General features: G+C 45.9%; 1 protein-coding gene across 1 annotated transcript in view; it reads left to right on the top strand.

Annotated features, from left to right (window-relative positions):
* The first annotated feature begins 24042 nt into the window (after positions 1-24042).
* Positions 24043-24202, top strand: part of ZBTB16 (zinc finger and BTB domain containing 16) — a 173598-nt gene continuing 173438 nt past the window's right edge. The window contains exon 1 of the mRNA XM_030538387.1: positions 24043-24186. The gene's annotated coding sequence lies outside the window, so the exon portion shown is untranslated. The remainder of the gene's footprint in view (positions 24187-24202) is intronic.

Below are 24202 nucleotides of genomic sequence, written 5' to 3'. Positions count from 1 at the left end.
AGGAAATCTGTCGGGCAGCGACCTGGTCATCGGTCCACACCTTTGCTTCCCACTACGCCCTGGTCCAGCAGTCGAGGGAGGATGCGGCCTTCGGAACTGCAGTGCTCCGTGCCGCGACTTCTCACTCCGACCCCACCGCCTAGGTATGGCTTGGGAGTCACCTACCTGGAATGGATGTGAGCAATCACTCGAAGAAGAAAAGACGGTTACTCACCTTTGTAACTGTTGTTCTTCGAGATGTGTTGCTCACATCCATTCCACACCCGCCCTCCTTCCCCACTGTCGGAGTAGCCGGCAAGAAGGAACTGAGGAGCGGGCGGGCCGGCAGGGGTATATATAGAGCGCCATGGCGGCGCCACTCTAGGGGGCGACCTGCCGGCCCACTGGAGTTGCTAGGGTAAAAAAGTTTCCGACGAACGTGCACGCGCGGCGCGCAACCTACCTGGAATGGATGTGAGCAACACATCTCGAAGAACAACAGTTACAAAGGTGAGTAACCGTCTTTTCCTGGCACCATGGAAATGAGTTTCTAATGACTTGGTCTGGCCACCTGGGTCCCAGCACCCACGTACGTGGTACAGGTTCCTCTGAAATTACAGCAGCCAGGAACAGTGAGGCTATACCCAGAGCCAGAGAGATGGCAGCCACACCAGAGCTCAGGGCCAGCACCTTAACCCTCACCTATGGCTTAAGGTGAGGGCATGACCCATTTAAACACTGGCATCTTGCAGCCCAGAAAGATCACGTCACTGTTAGGAGGCAAAATGAAAGGGAAAAAAATCTCCTTTGTCTTGTCTCATTAGGGTTTGCTGCTTGGCTGTTCTGTGGATGGCCCATGCAGGGCAGGGCAGGGCATAAGAGATGGGAGGAGAGTCTTAAAAAATATTCAAGAGCAGCTTGTTGCGTGTAAAATAAGTGATTTGATTGGACGCATGAGTCTGGATCTGCTGACATCAGTGAGAATGTGGCAGTTTGCTAACTGGATGAGATCAGGATTCATCCATCCTCTGCCCAGCAGCTGCTTCTGAAGAAGGTGCAAGAAACCCTGCAGTTATGGGAGAACCGGTCTCCAGGGAAAAGTCTCTCCCTAACCCCTATCAGGTAGCAACTGGGTAATGCCCTAAAGCTGGAGGGTTTTATACTCATTCCAAAAGTCTTGTTTGTTTATCTTTTTAAATCTTAACTATTATAACCTTGGATATTCTTGTCTTCAATTGAATTCAGTAGGCTGTGAATCAGTGTTGTCATGCACAGCATCTGCACATAGCTCTATAAAATCCCACTTCTGACAGGCAGAGCAGGTAACTGCGTGCGCTATGCCCAGGTGCACAGATGCCTATTTGCATGCATGACAGAGTCACATGTAAGTGGCTGTGGCTGCAGCTTAGCTGCTGTGTTTAAAAAACGTAGCCTGTGACGCTATGAATTTCAGCAGCACTTGTGACAGGAGGAGCTCTTCCACTTTTCGGGGCTGCAACAGGCCGAGACATTCTCCACTTGTAATATTGCTTGCACTACTTCTTTAAAGTAAGAAAATGTTTCATAAAAACTTGGTCAGCTGCTCAGTGTTTGATTTTTATGCCATGGGGAGTTATTTGGGTGCTGCAATTTGATTGCTGCTAGTTAATAACATTGAGTTATGGAAAAAAATAGCAGCAACAGTTAAGAATTGGTCCTTTTACTTGAAGACCTCTCATCATTCAGCCTCTAGTCAGGCTGGCTCAGGCCCGAAGAGATCTTTAAAGAGGATTCTCCCAGCATAGGGAGATGTCTAAGGAAAAGAAATGTTTATGCTGATGACAATGATGCTTGTACCCATTTGGACCCAATATATCTTCAAGTGGCTTAATATGAAATCATTGAGCAAACTCCTTAGCAAGGGTTAACTGTGGGTATAAAATTGATTGCGATTTTAGTAATTCAGTATAATCACAGTCTACCAGCAGGTTGCTTTTCCAGCAGGAGGGTTTGGAATTATTTTCTGGAGTTTGCAATATAGAACTTAAATTAAGCCTCAGAAGTCAGAGGAGCTCTGCTGCATCTCTAATGTGGTGCTAAATTCTCAGCAGCACATTCTTTGTATTAAAGTCTTTGCTAGCAATTAGGTTCATTAACTATCACAATACCTTATTTATTACTCGGCATGCCATATGGTTTCCCAGCTAAAGAATGGCACCCGTTCTAGCACAGACCATTTGGCATCATAAAAATGTTAACAAATAATGTTATGGCTCTCGAGGGCAAAAGGGCTTGCTGGGTTGCAGGTCTGAATGGCAGGAGAGAATATGAAAACATTTTTCTTCTATAGCGAAATAAAGAACTCCTCCAGACAGAAGTATTCAAAGAATATAACACTTGCATAACACAAATTGGAGTTTTATACATGCCTATAATAGCTATGTCAATATTTGCAGTAGGCAATGCTCTCACTCATCTCCTTTCCTTCCCCCATTTATTTCTCCTCCCTCTTACTAGGAAGCTGTTTAAGAGAAACAAACCAGGAGGCTCCAGGTCCCAAGATGCAGAAGATTGGAAGGCAGAGCTGGAGATTTACTGAAGTTCAAATGCTTCTTTGCAACTGGCTTGGGAATGACTTCTCCCTATCACCCCCATTCTTCTTCTTGTGTTTTCTCGGAGATCAGTGAAAGCTCTTCCTATTTTGACGAGGAAATGGATTTGGTCAGCTCACTGGCAGAAATCAAGTGGAGGGGGTAGGAGAGGGAGGGAGAGAGAGATGATCGTGAAAGAGAAGTGTTTGATTTTGTAATCAATGTCTTTTGTTCCCCTTTCCTTCATCTCCTTCGCATTATGTATTTTTTACCTCCTTGGACGTTTTGCATCTCTTGCTTCATACATGTTCAGGTCTCTGGAGGCAGAATTTATTTCTCACAGTCTGGTTTAAATATATACATCTATTGCTTTAAATCGCAATTTCGGGTGAGCCTGGGTTCGTGGCCCACAAACATACTTTGATGGGAGACTGCATGTGCAAAACTACCTTTAAATGGGACTTAGCTATGGGTGAGAATGTTCATAACATGCTGTTCTGATTTGTAACAATCCAACCTTTGTCCCAGCCAAAGGAATTGTGGCCCTGGTATCGAAGCACTTTGGATGATGATATTCACACTCTGTAATGATAGGATCTGTAAAGTTCTGAGCCTTCTTCACTCAAACATCCAAGAGGCAACAGCTGGCTCAGGGCCTTGTTAATGGAACAGAGAGCTTTTCACCTCTAGGTCACTGGCTCAGCTGTGACCCAGGCAGTAGAGAATAAAAGACTTATAATCTGACAGCTATTCAGTGGCCTTTGGGGAAAAAGCTTGGCATCTCAGTTCAGTTCCTAGTGTCAATGTCACAAAAACTGCCATCACGGTTGATCCTCTTGTTGGCAGTCTCATCAGAAAGGCTAGGGATTAAAAGGCTCCTGGAGATTAACATTCTGTCTTGCCATTATAGGTGCTCCTTCCTGGTCTGAGGTGTGACACACACACAGGTGGGTGATGTGAGTGCCCTGATGCACCTATTCTGTTGCTATTCTCCAGGACTGTCAGTCTGGGGATTTGATGCACTCTTAGAAGGAAAAACAACATGCAAAGGAGGATGCTGATAAAGTGAAATTTAAGTTATGATAATCATTTCCAGATTTACTGGAAATGGTGACCACCTCAATAACCATTATCTGTCAGCATCTATGATTATTTCATTGATTCCCTCATGCTGTAGTCTCCTTTCTCCTAGATATTTAGAAGACACTGATCTAGGAAAAGACATCATCATAGACTGGTTGAATCAGTGTCCTCCTGCCCATGGTACCATGTCACTCCCAGACATGCCAGTTTCAGTGATGGGGCCTTCCAGGACTGGCGAGAAAAATAGGATGGTTGCAGTCCCAGGTAACCCCAGCAAACAGCCTTGCGTTGGGAGGTACACACTTTGGTTTTGAACTGAGTTCATTTCCATACTTCTCAGGATGTTCCTAATGTAAATGCCCCACTTTGTTAGGAGTGGGGGCACCATCCAAGATCCCAGAGACACTAGAGAAATTCCATGCGGAGACTTGTCATTGATTCAGAGTCCCAGGCCAGAAGGGACCACTGTGGTCATATAGTCTGACCTCCTGTATAACACGGGCCATAGAACTTCCACACAATAACAACTGCTGAAGGTGTCTTCTCTTGCTAAGAGTTCAACTCATTTGGGAGCTGGGGAATTCTCTCATGCTTCTTGGACAGCTTTTAACCTGCAGTTGCTGTAACTCCCTCTCTATGACAGAACCTGCCCCAATTCCCACTGATGTCAGTGGAAGGACATGGATCACACAGCTCTCAGTAATTAAATATGTTCCCATCACAGATCCTCAGGACAGGAGGCACTACTGTGAGTGAGTGGAACAGGGCTGATGCCATCTGGCACGGACTGAGCAATTGTAGCACCCAACAGCAATGTTTAACAATAACTCCTTATGTGGATATAGTACTGTTCACCCAAAAGGACTGAACACTGTGGGGCTAATAAACTTGAGATACATGACTTGGGTTGGAATATTATGGCTAAGGGCTCTATTCCTGCAGAAGGTACCATGGCATCTTTACGTGATCACAGCCACTCAGAGCATCAGTTTCCTATTTCATCTGAAAAATGGCATATGTGGCAGCCCAGGCCCCCACTACCTTTACCAGCCTGGGCCATTGGTTTCAGCAGTGACTCAAAGAAAGAATGATCTTCTACTGAATTCACCAGCCCAACTTCTGTGACACCTGGGTTTTATTTGGAGGCCTCTTGTACAAGCTGCAACCAGCCCCGGTCATGTTTAGCTATTGCATCTGATTAGATCACCACCCAAGGAGATAAGGCATGCTGAAATCAGATAATATGGCGATGAGCATTCTAGGCATACCTTAGATAATACAGAGCATGCTCACCTCTTATTCCAGTGAACAGGAACAATCATATTTCCATTTCATTCTTATATAAGTATGTGTGTGTAAGCTATCAAGTATCAGAGGGTAGCCGTGTTAGTCTGGATCTGTAAAAGCAGCAAAGAATCCTGTGGCACCTTATAGACTAACAGACGTTTTGGAGCATGAGCTTTCGTGGGTGAATACCCACTTCCTCAGATGCATCTGAGGAAGTGGGTATTCACCCACGAAAGCTCATGCTCCAAAACGTCTGTTAGTCTATAAGGTGCCACAGGATTCTTTGCTGCTTTGTGTGTAAGCTGGGGTTCCTGTTGTTAAAATGATATTTCAGGCCATAGACATGGAGAGGCCAGTGCTCTCCTTTGGATATTTTGCTTTTTCTTGCTGATCTCTTTACTTCTTATTTCTGAAACTTATTTCCCTTTTGGTTCTTTACTAAAGGTTACCCACCACCCACAAAGTGGGACATTCGGGGTGATCAGGTATCTCGGGGGGTGAGAATAAGCAGCCCACAAAACACTAAAAGAAAAGAGCAAGGGGTGTGATGGGCAAGTGTTTGTTCTTAGATTCATTGATTTTTAAGGTCAGAGGAGACCAGTGTGCTCATTTAGTGTGACCTCCTGCATAACACAGACATAGAAGCTCACACAGTGATTCCTGCATCCAGCCCCACAACTTGTGGGTGGACTAGAATGTATCTTTTGGAAAAACATCCCATCTTGATTTAAAGATGCCAGGTAATGATGAATGCGCTGCATCCCTTGGTACTCCGTTCCAATGGTCAACTACCCTCCCTGTTGAAAATCTGAGCCTTATTTCCTTGCTGAACGTCTGTTTCCTATAGCATTGACCTCAGAAATTGGGAATTCTCTGCCTCTCTATGTTTATGCAATGAAACCGCTTCCACATCCTAAAGAGATTTACAGTTTTGTGGCCTTAGGTGCAACTTGAGGATGTGGTGGTGCAGCAACCAGCTGAAAAGGTGGCAGTGATAAGAACGGCCATACTGGATCAGACCAAAGGTCCATCCAGCCCAGTATCCTGTCTACAGACTATCCAGGTGTCTCAGAGGGAATGAACAGGTAATGATCAAGTGATCCCTCTCCTGCCGTCCATCACCCTCTGCCAAACAGAGGCTAGGGACACCTTCCTTACCCATCCTGGCTAATAGCCATTAATGGACTTAACCTCCATGAATGTATCTAGTTCTATTTTAACCCCTCTTATAGTCCTAGCCTTCACAACCTCCTTAGGCAAGGAGTTCCACAGGTTGACTATGCGCTGTGTGAAGAAGAACTTCCTTTTATTTGTTTTAAACCTGCTGCCCATTGAGCAAGAACAAAATACATATACATACACACAGAGAGGAGCTACTTTTCAGGAACATTACACATATGCTCAAGATGAGCTGAAGAGGATTTTTGTAACTAGGCATAGAGGCTAGAAATTATTGTCACTACACTGGGCCTGGCACTTTGTCCACATTTAGCTCTGTAACCAAAAATCTCCTAGATAGCAGCACTGAGGATGACTCCAGTCTGGACAGAAACAGTGCTGTTAGTCAGTAGGGTGTGGCACTTTTAGAACTTCTCAGACTAAGAGCCAGGTGTTTGAAAGCGATGCGTAAGGTAGAAATTGTGGGGTCCTTTCCCAACCCGGCTCTGTGCAGGGAACTTCACAAAGGCATTCCATATATGGCTGATGGTAGCATATGGCCCTGTGTTGAAGTGCGCAGGCCCAGGGCTTGAAGAATGGATGGTCAGATTGCAAACCCAGCCCCCCTCAGATCCGATCAAATGCAGTGTTTGGAGGGCAGGGCTGGTCGGCCCAATACAGGTCCCTTGAGGAAGGGAAGCCTGATATGATCATCTCCTGCCCCCTGCTGGAAAACTGTATTTTAAGGCATGTGCTTAAGCTACAGGACTGCTGGATGCTGGGAAAGGCTGTGGTCTACAAATCAGACCAATGAACTTATTGGGAATCTGGGCAACTGAGTCTTAATCCTGGGGCTCTTCCAGTCATGGGCTAGCTGACCCCAGGCAATCAACTTAACTCCGTACTGCCGGGGAGTTTATTCAATTCATTTATTATTAGGCAGGGCAGATCCACCACCCCAGACAGGAAGGGGTTAAAGAGCTCCTCTGGGCACAAATAGCTCCAATGTGGAACACCTGTGAATCCCATCTAGCCTGGAGAGGAGTGGGTCCTTATAAGGGAGCCTCCCAGTTGAAGTGGGAGCAGGTGGCACTTTAAGGGAAGTAAGGCTGATGCTCCCCAGTCACGGGGAGCCCCCTGGGAGCCTGGACCTGCTGGGCATCTTTGAAAGGGAGAGGGGCCAGTTCTCTTCTCTTTTGCTTGTCTCTCCTGAAGGCCTTGGAGTCTGTCCTTTGTGGGCTACTTTACCTGCCATGTGAGGGGGTCCGATGACCTGAACGGCCCATGCTGGAGGCCTGTGCTCTGGACTTTGAGACAAGAGTGACACCCACCCTCTTTCCAAGGGGACACCAGACAGGTATAACCTATTACAACTGTCTTGTATTTGTTGGTGGGGATTAGTCAGCCCCCACAAAGCATTTCTGGCAGACCTCTTGTAACCATGTAAAGTAACAGTAGGGGTGGGTACAACTTTCAAAAGCACCAAGGCTCAGATCCTCCAAGGGATTTAGCTAACTGACTCACCTTGAAATCAGCTCAGCTAAGGGGGTTGGGCACCTAAATCCATTGGAGGAGCTGAACCTTAGGAGTCTAAGCCCTGTTTTCCAAAGTGATTCAGGCACTTCAGAGCTACAGCTCCTTGAGAGTCAGTGGGATTTAGCATCATAGTGGTAGCAGTGTTATCTGTATCCATAAAAACAACGAGTCTGGTGGCACCTTAAAGACTAACAGATTTTTTGGGCATAAGCAAATCTGTTAGTTTTTAAGGTGCCACCAGACTCCCCGTTGTTTTTGTGGGATTTAGCTTTACCTCCCTTTAGGTGCTCTTCAAAATATTATCTTAGATGGATTTCCTCTGCTTAGGTGTATATTCTTTCTGAGCCTTGTGTTATCATTTGCTGACTATATTATGACCTAGTATTTACTCTGGTTAACTTGGAAACTTTTCTGTGGCTTCCCCTTCCCCATTTCAATGTTTAACAACTAAACCACTGGTGTGTTCTTGCACTATTAATTATCATTATTCTGGACTGTGGCTTAAAGCTGGCTTAGTGCATTTTCATTTCCTGACCTCTAGGTGTGAGCACACCCCTGCACTCCATCCTGATGGAAGCTGCAGGTGCCCAAGGAATGAACACATGCTCTGAAGAGCAAAAAATTACACACTGGGATCGTGCTACCAGTGCATGAGCTGGCTCAGTTGTTGTGGTTCTCATCAGCAACCACTAGAGGTCAGCAGGAGTTGCTGAGATAGGGGCCCTAGCTGTCTTGAGTGAGTTTTCACTGCAGAATGCAAGGGGAGCATCAAATATTTCTCATGATTCTTTGTTCTGAGCTTGATTTGGCTTCTAGCACAAGCCAGACTATTGGCTTTGAGGAGGAGGAGAGCAGGGCTTGGGAATCCAGGGAAGGGGAATAACAGTGAACCCTTTTAATGTGACTTTTTAAGTAAGAAGTAAATAAAATGAACTTCCCCTCTAAGGAGAAGCCGGTATTTATTCTTAGACTTTGTATTTAGTCACTTTAAAGATGATGGAAGCAGAAGACCAGAGCCTGAGGTAGTGCTGATGGCGTGGGTACTGCTGACGTCGATACAGTCATGTCAATTGATGCTAGTTGATGATCTGGCCCTATTTGTGCCAATTGAGCGGTGCTGAATGTACACCAGCCCCAGTGTTTCTCACCTTAGCTGAACCTGAGCTTTGCTATAAGCTGATTCTTCAGAATGTGACTTTGCAGGCCCCTAAGGCTGTTGTCAGGCCGCCTTTTTCCCTGCTCCCCAAAGTTAAAACTCTTTCATGTGCTTAATGGGGTGAAAGATGCTGGCTGGACAGCCCTTGAGACTGAAGTCCTCTGTTTATCTACCAAACAAATACAGCATAGTGAGCAGTAAGGAGAACGTCCCCCAGTACCCTGCCAGTGGGCCACTATGCATGCCTTATTCCTTCCTTGGCATCTCGACCGAGTTATCCTGAGGGTACCAGCTGTGATGCAGATACCTATCCATTAAGAACTGGGCTGAAATTAGAAGCCCCAGTCAGGGATGGGGCCTCCATTGTGCTTGGCCCTGGAACATGTCATGAAAAGACAGCCTCTGCTCCAAAGAGTTTACAGTCTAATCACCAACTTGTTCCACGCCGGCCATTGGAAACCAGTCAGATGTGGAAAACTTTTATTCACGGGGCTCCTGGCCTCCTACCACATAACTCGTTAGCAAGCCCTTGAGCTATGTGGCTCCCTATTGCCACCTCATTTGGAGTCAGGGTTACGCTGTCTAAACCCAGCCCCAGCTGGTCATTTTTAAACTCTTTTTATGCTTGGCTCAGTCTGTCCCTCATGATACCGGTTGCAATTCTTCCTTCAGAAAAGGCCTTCTGCCTGGCTTCCTCCTTCGCGGCCTATGAATGTAAGAGCTGCTCTTCCCTCCCCTCCTCATCTCAATTCATCCCAGCTAGATTCCATCTGATCTTTGCTGGATCTGCATCTCTCATTCTCTGCATCTCCAGGCTCATTCTGATTGTGTGTTCTGTTGCCCACATCAACACAGGCAGCCTGTCTGCAACCAATTATTCTCCGCACATTACTCTGTCCCTCCTGCTCTAAGCTCTCATAATGAGCAGGGTTCCTAAAGGAGCAGCTAACAAAGAGCTTTGGCTTTGGGATTGTACTCGGCCTCCGAGGTGGATGGACAGAGCTTAACAAACCAGTGCTTGAATTCTACTGTTCTTTCGATACGTTCAGATGTGTGCCAGGATGACATAGTGTTGAGCACAGTATTATGCAGTAGCCTTTCCACACCAGTGAGAGGTGGTTAATTTAAAGTGGGGTTTTAAAGCTGAGGAAATCTTCCAGAGACTATGTACCCCTTTCACTAAATCCCAGTCTGCTTTTAGTCTCTTCAGAATTTGCCTTTCCTCTGTTTCATGCTTATCAGAAATGTTGGTCTAAATTTTCAGAAGTGACTAGCAATTTTTTTTCTTTTTTTGCACTAATCCTCTGAACGTTATGTCTCTAGTGTCAAGTAATCAGAGGGGTAGCCATGTTAGTCTGGATCTGTAAAAGCAGCAAAGAGTCCTGGGGCACCTTATAGACTAACAGACATATTGGAGAATAAGCTTTCGTGTTTTTGATGTCTCTAGTGGTTTCTCAAGTTTGGCTTCCTAAAATTGAGTCCCCACTCAATCACTAATCACGTGGAACAAGTGAGGTCATTTTTTATTTTAAAGAAGAGGTTGCTCCCTTCCATCTGGGCCATTTCCTTCATGCCAGGAGGTAGAGTTGATGTTAAACTGGTTATATCCTATTCTTTTACATGGTTAGGTTTTGATGTCACAAAGCCCTTGTAACAAGGAGCCTGTGCTTGAAGAAGCTCTGTCAAACAGTGAAGGAGAGTGGAGTTTTGGTCAACTTCTGACAAAATTAGCATATAGGGCATCTACAGTACTAAAGATGGTGGGCTACAGAGAGCCAGGCAAGCTACTCAGGGTCAGATTATCAAAGGTAAGATTTATATTGGGATGACTGGAATGGGAATGAATGGAAGGAAACATTGTTGCACAGAGTTTTCCTGAATAAGAACTAATTTCTGAGGCCTAGATTTTCAAAGGTATTTAGGGCCTAAAAATTTAGTGAGATGTCTCGTGTGATTCCCTCCCCCCAAAAAAGCACAGAGGTGCCTAAGGCCTATTGAAATATCTGTACCACTAGATGTCTAAATATCTTTGAAAATGTGGCCTCAAAAACTAGTTCTTATCCAGGAAAGCTCTGCAAGAATGTTTTCCCTCCATCCCTTCCCCACTCTAGTCCAGCCATTCTACCATTGAATTGACTTGGATGCCAAACATGCAACTCACTAACTTTCCCTCCTGTATGAAAGTCAAATTTCCAAGGGCATTTTTAGGAGTAAGTTCCTTCAACATGTTCCTTCCACCGCAAATGCTGACCCACTTGCAAAATTCTGCTGCTAAGTACACAGACAAATACGTTGTGACTGATTTGGAATGCCCCAATTTCTTCCAGCCTTCAAAAGGGATTCAGAAATAGCTCTTTAAAAAATAGGGTAGTTTGCAGATTGTCTTGATTTACAAACGTTATCTAAGGTTTCAGTCACTTAGGAATTTCTAAATAGATAAGATACCAAGGGTTTGTTGTGTCTTCTGGCAATTATTAAGAAAATAAAATCAGTTAATATCTAACCCTGAATCCAAACTGTAATGTTAGGATGTAAACTCTTATTCAGACTCTGTTTGGAGCTTTGGAGTTCTGTGTCCTGTGTGTAGGTTTTCAGAATAATCTTGGGGGGAGAAAATCCCTTGATTAAAACACAGCTGCATGTGCTGATAGAAACACTTTATATGCTGCCCAGGTTTTTGTTATGTGTGACTCAGTCACCTAGATGTTCTCTCCTGCAAGAAATCAAGCAAATAGGAGCCCATTCTGATAGAACAAATTTCCCCAGCTGTGTATGAATAGCATGTGAAGCTGCAGTAAACAAACACAAGTGGACTATTCTTGGCCGTGACAAGGAAAAGAATGGCTGATATTTGGAAAGGGGGTTGGATGACTCAGGGAGTTGGAAATAAGATAAGAAACTTTGACTTCCTTGGGGAGGGAGGATTGTCTAGTGGTTAGAGTGCTAGCCTAGAGCCCTGAACTCAATTCTTTTCCACTGATTTCCTTTGGGACCTTGGGCAAGACACTTGGTGTAAAATTTTCAAATGTGCCTAAGGCTCAAATCTTCAAAAATATTGAGACTTCTAAACTCCCATTGAACTCCGTGGAAGTTAGGAGCCTTCAAACCTAGGAGGATCTTGAGCTCAGGTGCTTTTGAAACTGTTAACCCTTGAAGGCTGGGCGGTCACAGATACTGTGTTACAGGTCGCCAGAGAAGTTCCTGTGATAGTTAGGTGACCAGTTTAAATCCTGGCCTGCAGTGATCGTTAGCTGGTTGGTCACCAGTTTGAAAGGAGTTAGGCTTAGTTTGGTTTCTCGTGGATAGATGCTCCCTGTTTACTGGTCTCCTTTTGTGGCCACAGACTGAAAGGAGGGAGAACACACCCCCTTTGCCTCCAGAGTTGGTCTCTTCAGGACAGGCTTCACTATTCTGGAGGGGAATGAGGGATTGGTACTTGGAGGGGTAGGTCAGAATCCTGGGCTCGACCTGTTTGGGATAAAGAGGCACCATTGGTCTGGAGCTGTCAGACCACCACTTTCCCCCAGCCCTAAATTGATTGTAAAGAGACATTTAAAACCAAAGGGGGGAAACCCTAAAACCAATCTACAACAGGATGAGCACAATGACTGGAGGGCAGTTACACTTGAGGAAAACCTGGGCTGTCTATGAACTTCTTTTGTTGAGTCCCTAATTGATTCTATTCTACTTAAAAGTTATTTTAGGATGAGCTGTACTGAGTATATGCACAGCCCCTCTGTACCATGCAGTTAGGTCTGGCATTTAAAAGCTCATCGTGTTTTCCTCCCCTTTCCATGCAAGATGTCAAATATTTTCAGTTAAGAAAACGGAAAAAGAGGAAAAATAATTACACAGTAAATTAAACCAGGGTGACCCCCCTGCTTATTAAGACTTCAAGAGTTACATATTGCTGCTTCTGGCTTCAGCTATCTTGAATGCGTACGAAGAGTAATTCTAAAATTAGGTACTGTACAAATGATTAGGTCATACACTGCTTGGCAGAGACTTTTTTTTATTTAATTACAAACTAGACCCTGGATTGTTGGTGGAAAAATATAAATGTGACAGTTCAAAGCCCGGCTGTCCGTTTTGCAGCATTATAAAGTTTGCTCTTCTTAGCTGAGTCACTGTAGATATGTTCCCTTTTGTGCTGGGGGATTTAGTCATGGAATGTGGGCAGGCTGGCCTCTGCTGTCACGGACCTGAGTCACAACTCACAATGATCCTCATAGTGTTTGCAGGCTTAGGGCCAGAAGCCACTAATTAGCCTTATTGTCTTACAGTCCTCTTGGAGTATATAACCTGGAGGAAGGAGGAAGGAATGGAGAGAAGGCATCAAAATCTGAAAGCCCAAGAAATTATCATGCTTGTAGCTTTTTTGATCCATTTGATCATGGAAAGCTGACATTCCAAGGGCCAGGATAGTTCTGACCTCTTCTTTGAATGTGTTATATTTCCATGTGTTTTTATTGCCTTATTAATACTGTTGCGCATGCAGCCCTTCCCCTCCTTCTGCAACACAGATGCGAAGAGCTTAAATTTATAAAAGTTACCTAGGCCCAGGTCCCCAGAGGTATTTAGACACCAAATTCCTATTGAAATCAATGGGAGTTGGGCACCTAAATATCTTTTGAAGATCTAGGGCTTACTGCGTTTGGCTGTCTATTGTTTGGGGGTCTGATTTGAGACACCTTAGGGGGGTTGACTTTTCAGAAAGCATTGAGCCTCCTCGCTTCTGAGAATCAGGCTACTTCCAGCTGTGCCCAACTGAGCCCCCAAAATCATGAGTCACTTTTGAACATCTTGGTCATTGTGTTCCTAACTCCAAAGAGTCCCAGGCCTCGATCCTACAAATGCTCTTGCATTTGGATAATAGCATAGAGTCTCGCTGGACTCGAGGCGTGTGAAGTTACTCCTCATGTACATGAGTGGGTTCCCCCCCCATTAGAATTGGAGTATAAGAGCCTGATTCTGCAAACACTTAAGCATGCATATAACTTTCTTCACAAGTGTTGCCCTGTTCCTTTTGTGTGATTAATTTTTTAATTTTTTTTTTCAGAACTGGGTCCTAACATTAAAAGTGATGTAAAAAGCCAAAGGGGGATGCAGGGAGGAAGGACCAGGGTATGTACACATCCATTCAATTTTAATACGCACCTTTTCCTGGAGCAATAGTGGAGAACTCCTCCATGATTATATTAGCTCAATTAAAATTGTATTGCTGTAACAATGGGTGCTACTTATTTTAATACAGATTGTAATTACAGATAATCTGCAGAAATGCAGGAAACCAACAGAAATGTGTGGGAACCAACCATTTCTTAGCCTAGCCTGAAATTCTCCAAAAGCAGCTCTTCTCTCCCTGTTACTCTCTGGTATTATGAGCCAATGGCACACTAAAGAGACTCTTCATCATTCCCCAACTCCAGCATGCAGCTATGATCTGCCTGGGTCCAGTATCTGAAGAGCTCAGATGGAAACTCAGACTAATCCATGGATTTCACATGAAGTTTAACATTCTGTAGATGCACATTTAGCAGCCTTCTGGGGTCCTGTAAAATTTTTATTTTCTTCCAAAAACAGCTTTGGTGGGGTGGTTGTTTTTCAAACAAAGTCTAACACATTTAATCATCTTTTCATAAGCCGTCAGCTTGTTTTATATGTGAACTTGGAGCAGTGAATTATGCTCAAATCTCAGAGCAAACCTTGCACATGTGCTGTAAGAACTTTGCACAAATGCCAACAATATGACATCTGTGATGGTAAGAGTTCTAAGCCCTTGGTGACAAGTTTGCAGAATCAGGGCCTAGAACTATAAAGGCAAATTATAAAAAAGGTCTGGTCTGGTCATAGTTTTGTGATGATTTTTTTTTTAGACCATCATTTAAAAATTATGCCAAAAGCCTTAAATTTTAGTTTTTAACTCAAAATCTCCTCTATTCCTTCCCTAAAGCTCATAACATTTTAAACCACTATCCCATAGTCCCTCAGCAGCAACAAACGAACAGCTCTCCATGCTAGACGAAAGCCTCCATGATTGTAAGGACAAACTGTTGGCCCTCATTTATAGAATTCCTGCTCTCTCCCAGCCCCCTATCCAGCCTAGGTTTTACAGTGAAACTTATTCAGCTTTTTCCTATCAGGTCATTTATCCCTATATTAAAAAAAATAAGCAGCTTTACTAACTTCCATTAATACAGTATCTTTCATCCCACTTTTAAGTCTAACAAACTGATATACAGGCATCTTTTCATTTGCCACTAAGATGCAGCCACCTCTAGGGTGGAAAGCACTAGCCATTTAACAGAGTAGAGCCAGTCTGTATAATACTGACAAAGGGCTGGAAGAAGAGATACTGTATGTGACAGGGCATAGAATCTTTTCGGAGGCTAGCAAAGAAGTGGTTAATTCTGGCTAGTGAAAGGAACATAGCTGCCTGCCCTGAGTGCAAGGATTTGTAAGGTAACAGGGCTGGGCCAGTGGGAGGGAATTAATTGTTTCCATCTACTCATATGAGAAGGATGGTGCTGTGGGGCTGAGTCCAACAAACGAGGTCAAGATACCTCGGAGGAGGTAGAAATGTCAAACTGGAGGTTGACTTGCTCCTTTGGGGACCTTGGCTAAAGTGAGCTATGTTCTAGATTTTTGCTTTGCCCTTTAGCAGAGCAGAGTCCTGTCATTTGCCCCTTAAGAAGCAGGTGACTCACTCCTTTGTAGTTTCTGGTTTGTTGTACTATAGAGTTTACCACCCTTAAAGACCAGCATTTCCATAACCCCTCACTGTGTCTGGTCATGCGTGTTGAACATCACTGGTCAGACACCCAGTTCTAGGCCTTTGCAATGTCTAAAGGTTATCAGCTAAACAAGGAAAGTTGGGGATGGAAAAGAGCTTCTGGGTCATCTAGTTAATTCACTAGCAAGTGCAGGACTCTGCTGCCAGCTTCTGGAAATACATTCTCTCCTGCTTTTTACAGTTTAGTCTCAAGTATCTTGCGTGGTGGCTTTTCCACTCCTTAACTGGGAGACTATTTCACAATTTAATCTCCTCTTCAGAGGATTCTTTTACCTTTTCCTCATTCCACCCTGCTACACCTGGTTAGACCCCTTATGGAGCAACCTAAACAATCCCTTTGCCTTGCTAATGATATTTCTATCCTTCAGATATATATGGAGTGCTATGGTTGGCAGTTAGTTCAGAGACCTTCCCTTTGTGTGTCTATAAAATACTTACTGCATTGCTACCCCTAAACAAATTGATAATGTTCCCTCCAACTTCAGTCATCATGTAGCTCAGAGAATAACTCTTTCCATTGCACTGGTAACACAAGAGGTAGTATTGAAATGTTCCCTGGGTTTCCACAAGTAGGTCTCTAGGAAGACATTTTTTTCTTAATGCTACATTGCTGTGAAGATCATCTAGTGAAATCCTGGAAGTCTTGCAAGTTTAATAGTAAAGGTTAATAATAATCACAACAGGCAGCACATCATTGCCTTTGTATCCGGCTGAGAGATTTACAACTTAAGCTCATGGCAGAGGCAGAAATTGCGTCAATCACTTGGAGTAATGGCACATGGAGAGCGACTTGGGCATGACTGCTATTTAACATGACAAACCCAGCCCAGCTTCATTTCATGTGCTGGTTCTTTTCTAATAAACATGTTACTCAATAAGATGAGGATTGTTTTGAAAAATGAGTAAATTGGAGATGGGAAAGAGGGGTCAGCGTGCAATGGATTTTTCAGGGGTGGGGCACAGTAGAAGGAAAAAAGGCAACTCGTGGAATGTAGGGGATAACTCCTTTGCAGAGAGAGAGTCCCGAAATCCAAGGATAGCCCTTGCTTTGTGGGTAGGCAGCCCCAAAGCCTGATGACTAAGCTTTTAAATTGGTACTCATTGCTAGAATATCTAGCATCTCTGTGACTGATAATTAAAGACTTGGGGATTGAGATGATATTTGCAGGGCCCGGTGGTCTTGTATATGGCTTATCCACAACAGGTGGAAACACATTATTGTCAGGTGCAGGCACAGGCTGCGGTTGCTGGATTCAATCCAGCTGAGATGTTTGGGGTTGTCTCCTTTCCCACCATGCCTCTGACTGAGCTGATGTGAGTGATGGACTGGAGCTTTGGTAAGTAGATCTTCAGTTTCTCCAGTCCTACCTGGCTAAGTCTTACTGTAGCAAGCTGTAATGAACTGTCCCTTTAAGACTTCTGTATTGTAAGAAGAGAATCCCAGGGCTGCTGGTGTTTAGTTTAGTGCAGGAAAACTTTGCGTGGAGCAGGTTGTGGGAGCTCTGCTGTTACAAAAGCATTCAGCATACTGGTGTGTGTGTCTGTGAAACTGCACACGTAAAAAGATGAACCTATTGGAATGTCACTTACTTACACTCCATTTTTCTGTTGGTCTTGAGGCACCCAGCTACAAGGTAGATGGTCTCTTTTGCTTATGGTGTCAGAACTTCCAAGTCTTGTATTTGACTTGATTTGGAGAAGAAAAGAAAGTTTTATTTTATCTAAATCGAGAAGACAGGAGGTGGGAGGCGGGGGAGGGTTGCTCATAGCTGAATTTGCTCTTAACATTTCCTGTGCGTACTGTATATATGGGCTCACTGAAAGACAAGGGACTGACATTTAGAAGGTCACAAGCAAGGTGTTGGTTTTTTATTTTTTCATCTTCCTATTTCATGCCTCTCATAATTGCTCTGCCTTTCACTTCCTTTATGGTCACTGATAGTGTCTGAACTCCGTGTGTGTGTGTGGAGGAGGATGTACATTCTGAAGGAAGTAGAGAGGCAGACTTCCTAGTGGTGTGAGTGTTTTCTGAAGAGAACTCCCTTGTTCCTGCTGTTGTCAAGCAACAGATGTTCTTGACCAGGCTGTTACAACAAAGCTAATGTAATGGTAAATATTGGTTCAAATTTTTACTACGGTCTATGGCTTCAAGCAATAAGTGACTTCTTTACATCATGTATGTACACCCAAAGACCAAAATATGTGCAGTTGAAATACAGTTACCCTTCCTGTGATGGTTCATGGCAGTGGGGGTGGGGGAGAGGATTGCGGGTGGATGGACATTAGAAGAGGGAGTGTGGAGAAACAGGCAGAGATGATAGATGTGGATGTGAGAGAGATCAAGGTTTGGGTCAGGATCGGACTCTGCTGCTAAGCTCACCCATTCCAAAGACCTTTTCAGATATGACAACTGTGGAAATCGAATTTCAGCTGAATGGAGCCTGCAAAATAATGTAATGCACAGACCTGACCTATTGGCTCCACTGGAATACAGACTAGAGGCCCCACTAAAGATCAGGGCCCCATTGTGCTAGCTGCTGACACAGATATGGTAAGAGACAATCAGTGCCCCAAAGCATTTGAAGTTTAGGTAGACAAGGCAAAGGGATGGAAAAGGAAGGTGAAGCGACTTTTCTAATGCCAGTGGCTCAACCAAGGTCTCCTAACCAGAGCTATGGAGAGAGAGAGTGTTCTAGTTTGGGGGAAGTGAGGGACACCTTTTGATAATTGGTTTTGTTCCAGTGTGGAATGAAAGCAAAACCGTGAGATTCTATGTAAGAGGATGGCCCCATGGACCCTGAAAGCCCTGGGATTCCCAGCTCCAAGGCAGTCCATCAGATAATTCATCCACATGGCTTCTCAGCAGCTTGGTATGAAACCAGGAGGAGTTCCAATGGAACTTTGTCAGAATCAAATTGTCTCCATGAAATGCTTTCATTTCAACATATTCTGATGGGAAAATAAAAGTTTCACTGGAATTTTCTATCCTGCTCTATCTGTTGATGCCTTTTATCTGCAAAAGACAGACATAACTGGTAACTTCTCTGAGAAAAGAAAGTGTCTTGAAGTGCATCCATGTACAGTGTCCATGATATAACAATGGGAAGAAGTATGTGCCTTGGGAGGTGATTTTAGATTTTGAGTTTGTTTGGGAGTCCATGTGGAAAGAGGGTCTCAGTCAGGTTCCTACAGGAAAGGTGTCCCCCACCATAAAAATCATCCACATACTTGGTACCTTTATTAACAGCCTCAGCAGAGAAACTTGGCACTGAATGGACCATGTAGTCAGAACTCCCTTCTCACCCCTAGGTGACAAGGCCCCTCCCAGGGAATATGCAGGCTAACTTCTTAGGGATAGAGCTAACAATTACTTATTCGATGGTATGTTCTTGGTCAGGTACCATCTTGTTGTGTGTTTATACAGTGCCTAGCACCATGGGGTCCTAGCCTGACTGGGGTTCCTAGTCTCTACTGTGCAATTCAAATGATGAAAATGTGCATGAGTAATATTACATAACTCAAGTATCAGGGGGTAGCTGTGTTAGTCTGAAGAAGTGGGTTTTTTATCCACAAAAGCTTATGCCCAAATAAATCTGTTAGTCTGTAAGTGTACATCCACACTATCCGCCAGATCGGCGGGTAGCGATCGATCTATCGGGGATCGATTTATTGCGTCTCATCTAGATGTGATAAATCGGTTCCTGAACGCTCTGCCGTCGACTCCAGAACTCCACCAGGGTGAGAGGCGGATGGATGTGGAGTTGATCCCGCACCGTGAGGATGTGAGGTAAGTAGATCTAAGATACGTTGACGTCAGCTACGCTATTCTCGTAGCTGAAGTTGCATATCTTAGATTGATTTCTCTCCCCCCCCCCCACCCCAGGGGTAGACCAGGCCTACGGTGTCACTGGACTCTTCATTGTTTTGGTTACATAACTCCTGCTATTGCAGTTAGGGGAACTAGTCAGATGAGTGAAGTTTATGCATGTGCATATGTGTTTGCAGGATCAGAGCTATGGAGCAAGGATCATGTTTTAATTTGTATTTGTACAGCACATAGCGCAATGGGGGCTTGATTCTGACTGGGGACTCTGAGAGCAACTATAATATAACTATTAAGGCACAGTTTGAAACTGCAGGAGTATTTAAGTGCACTGTTGCCTGAGCTGTACCAATTCTGCGGATGAATGAGGACTTCAGTTTTAGGGTCATCAATCCAATACCTTTTGAAAAATAGCAAAAGGTATTAAGTCTCTTAAAGTTAAACAGCTCAATAGCTTTTACTTTATTTTTTTAAAGGAAAGTGAAATGCACCAGTTCCCAGAAAGGACTGGGGGGGGGGGTAATCTTCAGCGAGCTGCCTGAGAATTTAGCCTTGGGAGTTCCATTATTGCTAATGGGACTCATGCAGCTTAATTTCATGCAAGCTACACTAAAAATGTACGCCTAGCTGTCTTCAAAATTTCAGTTCTGAAATCAAGCCTCTTAAAAGTTAGAGTAGGATAAAGAAACACCTGAAACGGTCCCCCTCCCTCCGCAGTATTTTCTTCTAGTTCACTTTTTATTAAAAAAACAAAGCAAAACAAAAACACACAACAGCTCTGCAGATTTAAGCAACTGAAAAGGGGGGAATATGTATCGGGCTGGCAGCCTGCATGCCAAATTTGAGCTTGCTGCCAATTAAAATGGCAGAGTTATAACCCCTGAAAAAAATGGGGTTTAGTTGATGCCTTATCTTTAACTATGCTACTGTGAATGCCACACTTTAATACTTATCTAATAACCCTCTGTGCTGTCTCCTTCATTATGGGGCCTCTGTTATTAGGCTGTTCTTGTTAAATGGCTGCTATCATCTAGTCCCAAAGTACATTAAATCCCATTATAATTATAAACACACTTCTCTATAACATTCTCTTTAGATTACATTCCCACTGCTTTACCCCTCAGGGTATCTTTGTACTAATACCATTCTTATTTGCTATTTTAGCTGACAATATCGAGTCCTACACTATTTGCACCATACAAAAGGAGAAGGAAAAGTCTTTATAGCATTCCCATTACAGATTAATATTTTGATGTCCCCCGGAAACCTAACTTATCTCATTTATTTCATTCACTCTCCCCTGTTACAGGAGACCTGGCTTTTCAAATGTGTTGAACTTTGGCACATAAGTAAGTTGGAGTTTATGAATTGCACCATTCCAGTATCTCCACTCCAAGAGTAGCTTTGTAAACAGGAAGTTTGGAGTAACCCAGAGTCTGTCCATCTCTCTGGCTTTTTTAAATCCTTTCCTTTTTAGAGGCTGTGGTAGGAAATCTTTGTCCTAGACTTGGCCCACGAAAGCTCATGCTCCAATAGGTGTGTTAGTCTGCAAGGTGCCACAGGACCCTTTACTGCTATTCTTGTGTCACAAGAACCTGCCTTTCCTATAAACGCTACTTGTTTAGGGTTAATCTCTTTATCCGGGCAAAATAACCCATATCGAGCCGACATTAAACTCTAACAGAAACAGTTTCCAGACAAAATTTGGCATCAAGTCCATGGGTTTGTCTTTGTTACCCTCTCCTCTCAAATTCAGGCTTCAACCTCCCTTTACCACTTGCTAGCAAGAGGCTGGGCTTTCAAAGCGCAGAGTTTATTAAGCAATGGAGATTTCTTGCATAAGGAATCTTGGGGACTATTCTGGCTTTCTGTTGTTTCAAGTGGCCTTCTCTGATTTGAAGATTAGGATCGGGGGTTAATTGTGTATTTCTCCGTTTGGGAAGACAGGCTCCTTCCTGGGGTGAGTCTGCAGCGAGTTGAAGTCAGTGTGAGGCGAGGCAAGCCGCCGAGGACTGAATGACAAGTCATCGTTCGCCTCAATGCACTTGTCTCATTAGAAGTTCAGCAAGTTTAAAATGTATCTTTTTAAACTTGTCTGTAGCGCAATTATATCCGCCTGCTTGTTAAGCACCTTTTCGAATTAATGATTTCATTATTAACAGGCTGGGGGTTTAACCCAGTAGCTGCTGCTCCCACCGCATCTCCAGCGTTAGGGTGTGTTACCAGGTGCGGAGGTAGAGGGGGTGTGTGTGTGTGTGTGTGTGTGTGTGTGTGTGTGTGTGTGTGTGTGTGTGTGTGTGTGTGTGTGTGTGTGTGTGTGTGTGTGTGTGTGTGTGTGTGTGTGTGTGTGTGTGTGTGTGTGTGTGTGTGAAAGAGAAAACAATCTTGAATCCTGTGCATTAAAGTTGGTGCTACTCAGTGCCTTGCAGTGGGTGAGCGCTGCGCGCGCATTAATTAAGGCGACGGTTAATTTAAAGCAGGCTCCTTATGATTGTGTTATGGCTTCTTGGCTCACGAACTTAACAGGGCAGCGGGAGTTGGTCTGCAAAGACCTGTGGTTTGATTTCCGCTGCTGGGTGAGGGGAGCAGGGAGGCGTTGGCTGTCGGGCGTGCTGGGTGAGGGGAGCAGGGAGGCGTTGGCTGTCGGGCGTGCTGGGTGAGGGGAGCAGGGAGGCGTTGGCTGTCGGGCGTGCTGGGTGAGGGGAGCAGGGAGGCGTTGGCTGTCGGGCGTGCTGGGTGAGGGGAGCAGGGAGGCGTTGGCTGTCGGGCGTGCTAGGGGAGAGGAGACAGTGTGGCAGGTGTCCAGCCTGGAAGCTACGTTTGCGGCCGGGGATCAACATTCAGCAGCCGCCAGGTGACATGCCCAGTGGCAGGATTAAAAGTGAGCGGGTGGGGGCTCTGGTGTGTCCAAACAACCCCTCCAGAGCCCGGCCTCCGAGCCACGCTTCGTGCAATGCGCTGGGGTGTGTGAAGGGGTCTCTCTCGCGTCTGTGCACCCTGTCCTAACGCCATCCTGCCTGCCCCCATCCACTGCTGGGGAGACACTTGTTCTGGGAGCGCTGCGCTCCGCAGGGCACCTGTCCACACGCTGCTCCGGCACCCCCCGCTCCTCCAGCACAGGCGCTGGCGGGAGGGGGCCGCAGGTGCGCCCTCGGAGCTGCTCTAAAGCCGGATTGCAGGCATCGGCTCCGGTTCATTGATTCCCAAAGGCAGCCTCCTGCTCCTCCATGTTTGTTGTTGGCAGAGGCCAGCGGAGCCAAGCGCTGTCCAGCAGCCCTCGGGATCCGCTTCCCTCTTCCCTCCCCATCCCCTCCTGCCAATCTCCAAAGCCAAGCGGCAAAAGCAACCCCCGCTCCCTTCCTCACTCCCCCATGCAACTTTTCGGTGACTTCCTTCGGGATGGGACAGGAGCCGAGCCAAGGCGCCCCCCCACCCCACATATCGCTGCTAGCATCTCCCGCTGGCTGGTACGCCTCTGCCCGGGACTTGGGGACCGATCTGCCCTGCGGAGCAAACCGAGAAGCGACCTCCCTAGCAGCGCTACGATGACACCCCCCGCCCTGCCCGCATCTCCCCAGCTCTGGGCAGGGCAAGCTGTCAGGAGACGCGTGGACCCCTTGTCCCTAACGCGGGTGGCTTGGGAGGGGCGGTTCAAGGGACTGGCGAAGGAGGGATGCTCAGGGGAAGCGGTTCTGTCTGCGTTCGCTTAATCCAGAGCCTAATCCGGCCGGCACAGAGCTCTGTTTTGGTCCTTCCACACGGATCGCCCCGATGCGATTCCCGAGGACAAGGACCCCGCGCTTTCTGTGGCTTCCCACTCTGAGCCCGCTTTCCTTCGCCTTTCGCATCAGTATGGTGAACTGGTGCCCAGCCTAACAAAACGCTTCTCATTAACTCTGCAAGGTGCAGTTAACGCACAGAATACGGTAAACCAGGAGCGTCCTGTCTCCGCAATCCCCGTGAGAACAGTCCGCTCCAGCCTTGGAAAGCAACAGCTGCATTGCACGCTTCGCGGACTAAATCCTAACACAGGGCTCCAGCGAGACCCGAAAATCAACCCTCCCCCTCCCCCCCCACCCAATCAACACTGCTGACCGAGGAGATCAAGTTTGAGTGGGGGGCATGTGGGATTTGGGGGGCAAGGGCCAGTCACTATTTCATCTCCGTTCCGAAGTAGTCCCTCAAGTATGAACAGGTTAGCAAAAAAAACCCAACCCCGCAGTGTTGCAGAAACGGGAGGCTGGCACCCGCTTCTGTTCCAACTCCAGCTCCCCGAGAGGAAGCCCAGGCAGGTGAAAGTTCACTCCTTGGAGCAGCCTCTCTGGCGGGGCCCCGAGACATGCGGAGCTCCCCCAGGGTGGATGTCCAGAAAGTTTTCCCCTGCAGGCTCTCCCCCAGCCCCCCTGGCAGGGTGGAGGCTCCCAGCAGAGGCCTCAGCAGCTAGGGGGGCAGGCACAGATCAGCTGGGCTCCGAGGTGCGTGCGTGCGGGGGCAGGCTCTGCGCCTATGGGTGGGGGGTGGGAGCAGGGTGTGGGAGGGCGGTGTGGGCACGAGCCCCGTGCCAGCAGTAAAGATGGTGCCCGGGCCGGGCTTCGCTGGGGTGGGAGCGGCCCTGACGCGGGGCGCAAGCCGGCACGTCAGTCAGCGCGGTGTTGATTTGCTAACCTTAAAGCAGAGAGGAGTTGGAGAGGATGAGAGCGGGTACTGCGAACTGCCGGATTATGCTGCTGATGCTGCTTTAATAACAAGCAACAGTTCCAGCGCCAAGCCCGCCCGGGAGCCTCCTGCCATGCCCTAGACAGTGAGTGCCCGGGGGT

This window comes from Gopherus evgoodei, chromosome 19 (genome assembly GCF_007399415.2).
Source record: "Gopherus evgoodei ecotype Sinaloan lineage chromosome 19, rGopEvg1_v1.p, whole genome shotgun sequence".
Classification (NCBI taxonomy): Eukaryota; Metazoa; Chordata; order Testudines; family Testudinidae; genus Gopherus; species Gopherus evgoodei.
Note: the sequence above shows the minus strand (reverse complement) of the source record. Positions and strands in the feature narration are given on the sequence as shown.